Below are 12,392 nucleotides of genomic sequence, written 5' to 3'. Positions count from 1 at the left end.
GCTTCAGAGAAGAGCTTAATGTACTTTTCATGGATCTCTGGTTCAGGTAGGTTTCCCATGGGTTTTTGTACCACCTGACATGATTCTGTCAATCAGTGGTTTATGACTATTGAATAATTTCTTCTAAACCTGCTTTGATATATCAACTTTCAAGTCTTTAGAAGTAGTTTTATTTTTTCAACTTGAAACCATTTAGCAATTATGTTTTGATTTTAGCTTTTTTTGTATCTTGGCTTTCTAAAATCTTAGCCCTCTGTGCTATGCCGTACCTCTCTCTATTTTTATTTGTTTTCTCCCTGTATTTAAAATTTTCATTTGTTGTAGAAACTATATAGAAACATCCTCTAATTTTTAAAAATTTTCTCATCATATTTCTTTTAGAGGAATATCTTGAAATGCTACCAAGGGAGATATTGCAGGTGACTATCCTTTTATATTATAAAAATAATAAATATATAGTAATTAACATTAATGTGCAGATATTGTTTGCCAGGTATTAAGCTAAGAGTTCCATCTCATTTAATCCTCTTGGTAGCCAGAGCTTATAGCACTGTTTCCCCATTTACAAATTTGAAACCTGAAGCACAAAAAGATTAAGTACTTGTTTACTGTCTCATAGCTTGTAGATGAACCAGGATTCAAATCCTGACTGACACCAGAGATATTATTAGTAACCACCAAGCAACATGGCTTCTCAACTCACTTTTGTTTTTGTTTTTTCAAAATAAATTATAAGTTTGCTATCTGGAAAGATAAAGTATAGCAAACTTACAATTTATTTATTATTTAATAATTATAACAACCACCTTTAATAATTAAATAGAAAGAATTGTTATTTCATGTTTGTGCTATTCAATATACCAATAAATATATGCTGGACAGCATACCAGCAAATATGAATTTAATATTGTAAGCCAAAGTTGAGTATTTATAGCTTATTCAAGAGACTTGTTAAGAGAAATTATAACCACCTTTTAACTCAAGTGGCATATGATAGGTACTTCATAAGTATTTGCTATTATTATTATTATTATTATTATTAACATACTCCCTACATGTAATATATCTTGATTCTGTCATGGGTCTGTGTTTGAGGATTGGTTCCAATATAATTAGAGACTACAACTTTAACAACACATTGTTTTATTCCGTTTGGTTAATGTCCATACATTTCTTAAACACTATGTAAGTATTATACATTAAAAAGTATTAAATACTCTCATCCTATCAAATACATCTTTTTGTTCATATTGATGAATAGTAGTCTACTCTTAACTATTTTTTAGTTGAAGTATAACATCAGGTAGGTACACATAGTGTAAATGTACAGCTCAGTAAATTGTCTCAAAATGAACACCCGAGTAACCATTACTGAGGTCAAGAACTTTGCCAGCAGTACCCCGGAAGTCTTCCTCATGGCCTCTCAAAATTACTACTCTTCCTTCCTCCCCAGTGATAACCAAGATTTGAACTTTAATGCCATAGTTTTGCATCTTTTGTTTGCTTTTGCTTTTGACATTTTAAAAACTTATTGTTGAAAATGTCAAACATACAAAAGCAGAGGGCATAGTGTATTGAATATCATGTTCTTATCACTCAACTTCAACAATTATTAACTCATGACCAATGTTATTTCACCTGCAATCTCACCTACTGTCCCTACCATGCATCATTTTAAAGGAAATTATAGACATTGTATTATCTTTCCATAAAGATTTTGGTATATATCTCTAAAAGACAGGGATTCTTTTTAAAAAAGATAACCACAATATTTTCTTACCTAAATACTTTCATACCAACAATATCCAGTCAGTATTAAAATTCTGTAATTGCCTTATATTATTATTACTTTGAAAAAAAAATTTTTATTTGTTGAGTCAAGAGTCAAATAAAGTCCATGAGTTATAACTACTTGATTAGCATGCCAAGTTTTTTTTAACCTATAGCTTCTTCACCCTTTTTTCTCCCTTGAAGTTTCAGAAACTGGACTGCTTGTCCCATAATTGCCCACAGTCTGATTTTGCTTACTATGTCTTCCTGATGTTGTTTAACATGCTTTTTAAAAATTTTTTGATTTCTTGTTAGTCAGATAAGTCTATCAGATTCAAGCTTACTTTTCTTTTTTGGGGGGATGGGAGAGTATAAAGGGCAAGAATACTTCATAGGTAGGTACATAATGTCTGTACCTTTTTGTATGCATGTGGTGTCAGTAACCATTTGAAGATCATTGTGTAGATTTATTCTTTCAGTGAGGGCCGCAAAATGGTGAGGATCTTATTCTGCCATTCCTTCATAGGGAGAAACTTCGCCTTATCATTTAACTTAAGGTGCAGTATATATAGAATGGCAAGACAAATGGCTGATTCTTTATCTTTATTTACTGATTTTCACAATAATTAGTTGGCTCTCAGCACCCTTCAAAGAGAATTATGAAAGTTTTCTTTTGCTTTAGTATGATTTTGAATGTATAGGATTAAACATACTTATGCTTCAATCCATTCAATTATTATTCTTATTGATATTCAAATTATCCTGCTTTTGGCCAGTGGAAGACTCTTTTAATTTTGACCCCAGAACCTTTGCTAATATCCTTTTCTGATTGTGATAAGATATTCGAGGCTGATCTTAGAAAGTTTTTTATTTTGTTTTGTTCTTGCCTCAGACCTGGAATCAGCTATTTCTCCTAGAAGCTCATTTCTTTTAGTGGGAAGTGTTATTTAGAAACTGTACTCTGGTCCCTGGGGTATGCTTATTCCTACTGGGTAGGTCACATTTTTAGATCTTTTTAGCATACAGAACTAGGAAACGTATTGTTGTTGTCTTAAAGATAAAATGTATAAGGACTCCATTTTTACTCTTCCAATTCAAATTCAAGACTACATAGCTTTCACTTAAAATCATGCATTTGCGTTTTCATTCATGCATGTGAAAAATCCTGACACCAACACTGGAGATTCTGAAATTGGGATACATCATACACACAGTAATGTAGTTTCTGGGAGGTAAAGCTTGGCATCTGCATTTTTAACAAGTTCCACAGGTGATTCTGATACTCACCAAAGGATGAGAACCACTGATCTATTTTTTATCAACTATTTTATGTTATAGATACTTAAATGGAACCTCCCATTTTCTTCTTAGAATCCCTGTTTTCTTTGTTCATTGTCCATTCTTTTTTCTTTTCTTTTCTTTTCTTTTCTTTTCTTTTCTTTCCTTTTTTCCTTCTTTCTTTCTTTCTTCCTTTCTTCCTTCCTTCCTTCCTTCCTTCCTTCCGTTCTTTCTTCTTCTTTTTTTTTTTGAGACAGAGTCTTCCTGTGTCACCCAGGCTGGAGTGCAGTGGCATGATCTCAGTCACTGCAACCTCTGCCTCCCAGGTTCATGCAATTCTCATGCCTCAGTCTCCTGAGTAGCTGAGACTACAGGGGTGCACAACCACACCTCGCTAATTTTTTTATTTTTAGAAGAGATGGTGTTTCGCCATGTTGGCCAGGCTGGTCTAGAGCTCCTGACCTCAAGTAATCCACCTGCCTCAGCCTCCCAAAGTGCTGGGATTACAGGCATGAGCCACTGCGCCTGGCCAAGATTGACGATATTCTTGATGAGCCACCTGTGTACAATCTGAATTCTTTTCTTTTTTTTTTTTTTTTTTTTTTTTTTTTNGGACCTGTGTATTAAAATTTTTTCATAAAAGTGCATAATCCCTATCTTCGAAACACCCAATTATTTTGCAGTTCTTTATTTTTTTATTTTTTTTTGAGACGGAGTCTCGCTCTGTCGCCCAGGCTGGAGTGCAGTGGCCGGATCTCAGCTCACTGCCAGCTCCACCTCCCGGGTTCACGCCATTCTCCTGCCTCAGCCTCCCGAGTAGCTGGGACTACAGGTGCCCGCCACCTCGCCCGGCTAGTTTTTTTGGTATTTTTTAGTAGAGACGGGGTTTCACCGTGTTAGCCAGGATGGTCTCGATCTCCTGACCTCGTGATCCGACCGTCTTGGCCTCCCAAAGTGCTGGGATTACAGGCTTGAGCCACCGCGCCCGGCCCTGAATTCTTTTCTTGTTTAACTCATTGCTCTGTGCATCTGATAGAAAAGACTAGTTATTTCACTTCTGTGAAAGCCAGGCTGCAGTTATCTTTGACCACTTGGAATGCTAAAATACAGGTGAACCTCGCAACTAAGGCTCTGCCTGAGGCCAGAGAGAGAACCCCGCCTCATTGCTTTGAGCAGAATGCCTGGTACTGGAGTAGATTTGCTTAAGGGCAACTCTGCATTTGATAAAATATCAGAGCAATTGATGTCCTTGTACCCTTGTTCCTTTTCTTTCCTCTTATGCAGAAATGTTAATTGACAATCAAAGGAGTAACAAGTGCATACCTGAATTCACAAGCCTTTGGGGCCCATCTTTAATACATCTGCAGATCCAGGCCTGGTTTAGGTTATGCCTTCTTTCATCCATGCTCACCCGAGAGTTCCAGTGTTTTCCTTGTTCTTGTTTCCGCAATCAGAGTTCTAAAATGTGACTCTAGCTGGTCATTTTGTCGCTTCTCTCTGTTAGAATAGACTATAGCTCTATATCAGAACATTTAACTTTTAATTGATTTGTATTGATAATAGGTGAAAAAAGTTAATTAGCTTGGAAATGACTATATCGTAAGAGCAGACTTTGGTTAAAAATTTAACCACATTAATTTTGATAATCTTTTACATTCATTTAATATTAGCTTTGTTTTATGTTAAATTTGCAAACTTTTACATTTTTATCAATGTTTTTGAGGGGGAGGCTAAGATACTCTCAATTTATGGTGTAAAATGGAACTTTAGGTCAATTATTTGACCTCTATGATTTAGGTCACACATCTCATAAGTGGAGGAGCGACTACTCAATCTGATTCCTGGTATTTTTTCTGTTATAAAGCACACTCTTAAAAAGAAAGAATTCAAAGTTGCTTCCAAAAGTACAATGTAAGAAAAATAATTTTAGGAAAGGTCAAAAATGATTAGAAGAAGGAAGTGAGAATTCTGTTAATTTAGTCTGGCTTTGAGCTTTCTGTTTGTTAGCCAAGACATAAAGGGAAAACTTTGGCTCATAGAATACTTATCTGATTAAAGAAAGCACATGAATTTGCATGGAATGCAGACTTTTTTTGGCATTGAATTCTCTGAAGAATATATTATATGATCCTACTAGGGGATATTTGTAGCGATGAATTATACCTTCACTGCTGATTTTGTGAAAGATGTAAAAGTAAACTTCAAATGAGCATTTTTCATACTCTTCTTAACCATTATCACATGAACTTATTGCCAAGGTTTTAGGTATGATGCTGTCAGATGAAAAAGGTACAAGATATATGCTTAAGTGAAGCATTTACACTAGGTTTTAGTGTTGATGCAGTGTATCTTTTCTCATTATTTTACTTTTAACCTGTTAGTCTTTATGTTTAAAGTGATTTTCTTATTGTAAGTATGTAGTTGGGTCTTAAAAAAATCCATTGGCTGGGCGTGGTGGTGGGCACCTGTAGTCCCAGTTACTCGGGAGGCTAAGGAAGGAGAATGACTTGAACCCAAGAGGCGGAGCTTACAGTGAGCCCAGATCGTACCACTGCACTCCAGCCTGGGCGACAGGGAGACTCCGTCTCAAAAAAAACAAATAAAAAATAAATCCAATCTGACAATCTCTGCCTTTTAATTGGGTGTTTAGATCATTTACTTTTAATGTTCTTACTGCTGTGATTAATTTTTAAATTATCTTACTATTTCTTTTGTATTTGTATCATCTGCTCTTTGTTCTCCTTTCCTTCTTTTTCTTTCTTATTTTGTGTTGATTATTGTTTATTATTCCAGTTTATCTCCTCTGTTGGTTTATCAGCTGTAATTCTTTGTTTTAATGGTTATTTTAGAGCTTATTGTATGTATCTATAACTTATCAAAGTCTATGCAAATGATGTTATACCACTTTATATGTAGTCTAAGAGCCTTATGACTGTGTACTTCTATTTTCCTCTCTCAGCCTTTCTGCTACTTTTGTCAAACATTTTACTTTTATGCATATGCTATAAACCCCACAATACATTATTATTGTTTATTCAATTTATCTTTTAAAAATTAAAAATAATTTAAAATATCTTTTAAATAATAACAGAAAAGTCTTATATATTTTCTATATATAAAGTGCATTTTTTGGGTGCACTTTATTCCTCCCTGTCAACCTATATTTCTATTATTTTCCTTCTGCCTAATAACTTTCTTTAACATTGCTTGAAATATGGGTCTACTGGCGATGAAGTATTGCTTCTTTTATTTTACACCCCTCTCTCCTTTTTTATAATTGTTATTGTTCAGGCAGGACAGTAAATCTTGTCCCTGTTAACTTCATTTTGGTGAGAAATAGAAGTCTTCATTAGTTTTAAATGTAGGTTAAATTGTCGGTAGTTAATGCTGAATTCTTTAATAGCTGAGTTGTAGTGACATTAAGTATTCACTGTGGGTGTGGGTGCCTGTGACTTCCTTCAGAGGTCGATATATAGGGATCAGGGTGGATAGCTATAAAACCCAGGTTGTATTCCTCTGTCCAGATAGTGCAGCTGTATTAGTCTGCTTGGGCTGCCATATCAAAATACCATAGTGTGGGTGGCTTAAACAATGGAACTGTATTTCTCGAAGTCTGGAGGCTGGAACATCCAAGATGAAGGCATTGGAAAGATTGGTTTGATTCTGAGACTCTTCTCTTGGCTTATAGACAGCCAGCATCTCTCTGTGTGTTTGCACGACCTCTTCTTTGGACATGCACATGTGAAAGGGGAAGACACAGCAAACTCTCTGATGGCTCTTTTTTTAAGGGCACTAATGCCATCATGAGGGCCTCACCCTTATGACCTCATCTAACCCCAATTTCCTGCAAAGGGCCTGACTCCAAATACCCCCTCGTCAGGGCTTAGGACTTCAACGTGAATTTTGGGCGGATACAAACATTTGGTGTATATCAGCAGCCACAAGTTGTAGTGTTCTGTGAATCTGAAGCTTTCTCCTTATAACTTGTGCTGTTTGTGGTTAAGGACCAGAGCCATACCTCTGCTCTGATCTCTTTCTTACCCCTCTAGGCAGCTCCATGGTAATATAAGGAACACTTTACCCATCAATAGATTAGAACCTTACCTGTACTTGTCTGGAGAGAGAATTTTTCTTCCCGTAGTTCTTTTTGAAGTGTCAAGAACTTATTTAGTTTCACTGGATTAAAGAGAGCAAAATTATCAGCTTGAATCAGGAGCAACTTGAAGGAAGAGATCAGGGCTATGAAGCCTGTTGGGAGATCTGCATTTATAAGGAGATGGCTTCAGCAAGGATAAGTCATATCTTAACATCTTAGTCTTAAAGGACAGATTTGTTGCAAAGAAAATGGAAATGAAAGGAAAAAGTGCTAAGTCTTTTTTTCCGTGGCAGCATTTCAGAGTTATGTATTGGAGCTCAATTTTTGCTTTTGCCTCTCCCTTCCGTTAATATTAGAGTCAGAGGCCTGATCAGACACGGTGCTGTTTTTTCTGCCTAACCAAAGCTGTGGACAGGTGAAACCTGTAAAGATATTAATGAATCAAGAAATTTCATATGAGTGAGGTGGTTGAATTTTATTTCTGTTGTTAATGTTAGGTGACGTTGTTAATGCTACGTATTTTGTTACAGAGATTCCAGGATGCCAATATGCCTTTAAATTTGTTCAGAATTTTATGTGGGATTATACTTTTATATTTTAATTTACTTTATAACTTGTTAGCTATTCTTTCTCTAAACATCTGAGAGATAGTTTTCTTCCCGGCTTTAAAATTTAATTGAAAAATAAAACTGTGACTATGTTTTGTTAAGTTAAACAATACTCTCTGCCAGGCTTCTTAAGGCAAATAGGATTATAAAATCTTACATGCCCAGTTCATATTACTCGCTCTGAACAACCGATTAACCACTCCCATATAATCCTAGGAGAGTTTAAAAATAAAATTACAGCTTTCTTAATGTTTCTCACATTTGCCCAAAGGTTTCAAAGAAGGTGCCATAAGAAATATATGAAGGTGCCCTTGGAAATAAATGCAAAGAAGGTGCTGTGGAAATTAACTTTCTTTTGGTGGCATCTTTGCAGTGAGATTGGGCTATTAGGGGCATTTTAGTTTTCCTGTACCTAGGACAATCTGCTGCTTTTAGTTTTCCTGTATCTAGAACAATCTGCTGCTTACAGTGATTCCCTGATGCCTTTATTAAGGGAAAGAGACTTCCCTTTTTAGGATTCATCCAACAAAGTGTTACTGCTTACCTATGCTTACCTATTTTTTTTTTTTTTAAGATTTTTTTCACTCTGCTAGGCACTGGGGAACTGTAAGGACTAAGAGGATCTCTTCCCCTCTAGAACCACACTACAATTTAGTAGGATAGCCACTAGCCACCTTGGCTATTTCAATTTAAAGTTAATTAAAAATTCAGTTCCTTAGTAGTACAAGACACATTACAAGTGCTCAATAGCCATATGTGGCTAGTGGCTATCATATTGGACAGCATAGATATAGAACATACCTGACATTGCAGAAACTTCTGTTGGACAGTACTGTACTAGAAGTTATTATTCAGATTTGTTTACCCACATATATAGTTGTTGTAGTAGTGCTTTTAGTCTTAGAGTCATGTTAACCAAGGGATGGATAGGAAAAAAAATACGCTAGAGGGAAAATTATTATGGGCTATTCAGGTGTTCTTGTTACTATATGTGCCCCTAATATTAGGATTTTCTTCACAGAACATTATCATTCAAAAAAGAAGTCATTATATATATTCAGGTTCTTACAAAGGCTCTCATATTACTGTCTAATCTTTCAATTACAGTACTTTATTTTGAACATCAAAATGGCTTTCATGAATGTTTGCTTATGGTGCTTGAAGAAGTTAGTGGTAAAATCAGATTTAAAAAGAAAGAAATTTAACACAAATTTAGTAATCTGGGCATGACCTCACAACTACAAGTGTTGCGCATTATTGTAAACAACCCTTTTTAAGAACAGATAAAGCAACAGCACAAGTGTCATTGCTATGGAGATCACAATTATACCCCTGCAGGATCTATGACAAACTGTCCTGCTATTTAGCAAATTGGTACTTGTGGTAACTGTGCCATACATGAATTTTAAAAAGTGCTATACCTCAAACAATCTGGAAGGGAAGACGATTTGCTCAGGAAAGTAAAAAAAAAAAAAAAAAGAATCTGGTGATAATAAAGACATTTTTGTGCCTGGGGAGTTCTTAATGAAATGTGAGAGGAAAGAAAACAAGGAGCTTTTCTAAATTAAATATGCTCTATAATATGCCATGTGATTTTGAATGTGCATACGACTAAATGAAGGAAATACTATACCTAGACATTTAACCATTTCAATCTCAGTCTTAAAAGTTAATGTAAATAAGTTGTTAAAAAAAACACAAAACCTTATTTTTTGAGGAAATCATCTCATATGGAAAATGAGAGATCATCTTATATTCAGGATTCACTTAAACTTGAATTTGGATATATAAAGTATCTACTTCTGGAGATAACCTTACTGTTTTTTTTTCCTAAGAAATTCTAAGCATTTCCAGAGAATTGATTAAAATTTATTAAACTACAGAAAGTGAAATCAGAAGACTACTGAATAATTTCTTAAAATCATGTTAAAATATATAAAATTTATATGCATGTAAGTATGCTAAAAGTATACAGAAAAGAAAAACGTGGAAGAAATGCAACAAAATGCTAACAGTGGTTGACTGGGCAGTGGGATTTGTGTTCTCGTTACTCCTTTATTATTGTCTGTTTCATTTTCTATAATGAATATGCATTATTTTAATAATTAGAATAAAAAGAAAATGTAAATGAACACTTAAAAAGCACATGTTAAAGAGAACTCTTGATTTGATGTATAGGTTCATCCTTCATAGGTTAAGCAAATGGAAAGAAACTTCTTTGTACAAAGACTAATTCCATGTGGGCATTGGGTACCTTTCTCAGAGAAAATGGGTTGTCTAACCAGCACGCCTTGTTTGTTTTTTAATGCCTAACAACATTTAGGATATCATACAAAATAGAAGTCTTGGAAATTCTTACATATATGATGATTATTTTTAGAGATGGGGCCTTGCTATGTGGCCCAGGCTGAAGTGTGGTGGCTATTCACAGGCGCAGTCACAGCTCACGGCAGCCTCGAACTCCTGGGCTCATGCTGTCCTCCTGCCTCAGCCTCCGGAGTAGCAGAACCGCTGGCGCATGGCCACTGCGCCCGGCTTTACAAAAGCTATTAAGACTTTTGTTTTGTTCAGCATGTCTGGGTAACATTGCATGGCCTATCCCAAAGTCTGAAATATTTTAAATTCCAACTGACAAGATGTTAGGATACTCAAAGGAAGAATTGACCACACATAAAATTGTTTAAATGTGCTCAGCACTTTTCAGACTATTTCACATTAATTCCTAGTGAAATAATGTAGAAAGATTACTTTAGGGGTAAAGGTAATTTAGGCCTTTTTTGTTCTTTTTTGGTGTTGACTTACTCTGACTTTGAGTAACTCAAGTCATATACATCAAATTTCCTCTGTATTACTCAAGTTTTTGGTTTTGTTTTTGTAAATTGCCTTGACCTATTTGGAGGAAATACATGTTCTAAGAAATTTGAACACAAATGTATCCTTGGGATGCTATTTCTCTTCCTTTCTTTCTCTAGTGCCATTTTTTACATCACACAGATTTGGAAACAAAATGACATATTTCTTTGCAAATTGTGTGATGAGTAGAAGAAAGGAAAATATTAGCAACTCTCTGCATATACAAAGAGACTTTTCAGGATCTCCGAGGGGATATGAACTCCCAGGTACTAGAAGACTAACCCTCTTTACAACCTTACAAAATCCTGTACAGATGACCTATGTGTAAAATGCACTGCCTGTTGCTTTGGATATCACTTGACACTAAAAAGCTATGCATTTTGTATTTTTGCATGTCAGAATCTTAGCCAGAGGAATTAAAAATAAATATTTAAGTAGGTTCCTGACTTTTCCTATCAAGGAGGCACTGAGACAGGCAATTTGCTTAGCAAGTCTTTTTGTTCACCTGTTTTTGTGCTGCGGAGAAATGTGATGTTTGCTTCTGATGATTCCAAATGTGCATGCATTACATGGTCAGAGCAGAGTATAGTAAATGCCAGTGCTATCGGTGGAAGGCTGGATGATAACATGTGACCCGAGTGACAGAAATAAATGTGTCCTGGCAAAAAGGAGCCATTAATCTGAATGAAAATATTACCACACAGTGGGCAGATTAATCTTGGCAGTTTATGGCAGTGGCCTTCATATATAAAACCTATTCTGTGCTCCCACAAATGCCCAATCAGTAGACAACTGCCCCAGTGTTAATTGTGACTGTGTGGGACACTTGGGTAAAATCTTCCGATGTTAATGATTCTGAATTTCTAAATGCTCTTATCCTAAAAATTGATTCTTAGTTTAAGCAAGATTAGCAATGTGGGCCATTCAACTTTTTTGTTTGTTTGATTTTCTGAAAATATTTATATATTTGGGGTTTAAACAAAGAATTTTTTTTTTTTTTTAATTTTTTGCCGCACTCAGAACACCTTAGCTAATATATGAGGTGATTAAAAAGTTATTGTAGAAGTCTTCTTGTCTGGTTTATTGATGCTAGTAGTTGATTAATCAAAAAAAGTCATAACAAATTATAAATACACACCTTCTACTTTTCGTGTTAGTATTAAATCTATATACAGGTATTTTTCTTTTTTTATTTGCCAACATTTGATATCAAGTCAAGGCCTAGTTGAAATTCCCTCACATCTTCCTTGTATAAACAATACCCACAATGCTAATCTCTATGATTTTGAATCTCTGTCTCTCTAAATTGGCATGGTAATTTAAAGATACTGGGAAACAATCTAAATACGGAATCCTCCTAGATTTTTACTAAATTTCCCCACAACTTCTCAGTTATCTAACCTACATCAGCTTTAGTATTTTTTAATGACTCATCTTGATGAAGTCCATTCAAACATTCTGCTTAATTTTTATAGAAACAGTGAATCACTTTCTGTTTACACTCGTATTTCATGGATTTATATGGAATAATCTGTTCACATCCTATTTGATTAACACAGTTGGAGTAAAGAGGCTTGGGACCAAACCCAGTCCACCTGTGGTGAATGTGTGACTCAGCTGGTGGGACTAGCCATGCATGGGGGTACACTAGAGAAGTCCACCAGGATGACTCTGCAGAGTGCCCTTCACATCAGGGCATGTTCTACAGAGGGAATGGATATCATCATTGCTTCATTAAGCCTGTCACGTTTTTCTGTAAACATCTACAAATAGCTATAGGTAAAAAT

General features: G+C 35.3%; 1 protein-coding gene across 7 annotated transcripts in view; it reads left to right on the top strand.

Moving 5' to 3' along the window:
• Positions 1-12,392, top strand: part of CADM1 (cell adhesion molecule 1) — a 337,360-nt gene that overhangs the window by 130,341 nt on the left and 194,627 nt on the right. The window lies entirely within an intron of this gene.

This window comes from Theropithecus gelada, chromosome 14 (assembly GCF_003255815.1).
Source record: "Theropithecus gelada isolate Dixy chromosome 14, Tgel_1.0, whole genome shotgun sequence".
Classification (NCBI taxonomy): Eukaryota; Metazoa; Chordata; class Mammalia; order Primates; family Cercopithecidae; genus Theropithecus; species Theropithecus gelada.
This window is presented reverse-complemented; position numbering and strand designations above follow the sequence as displayed.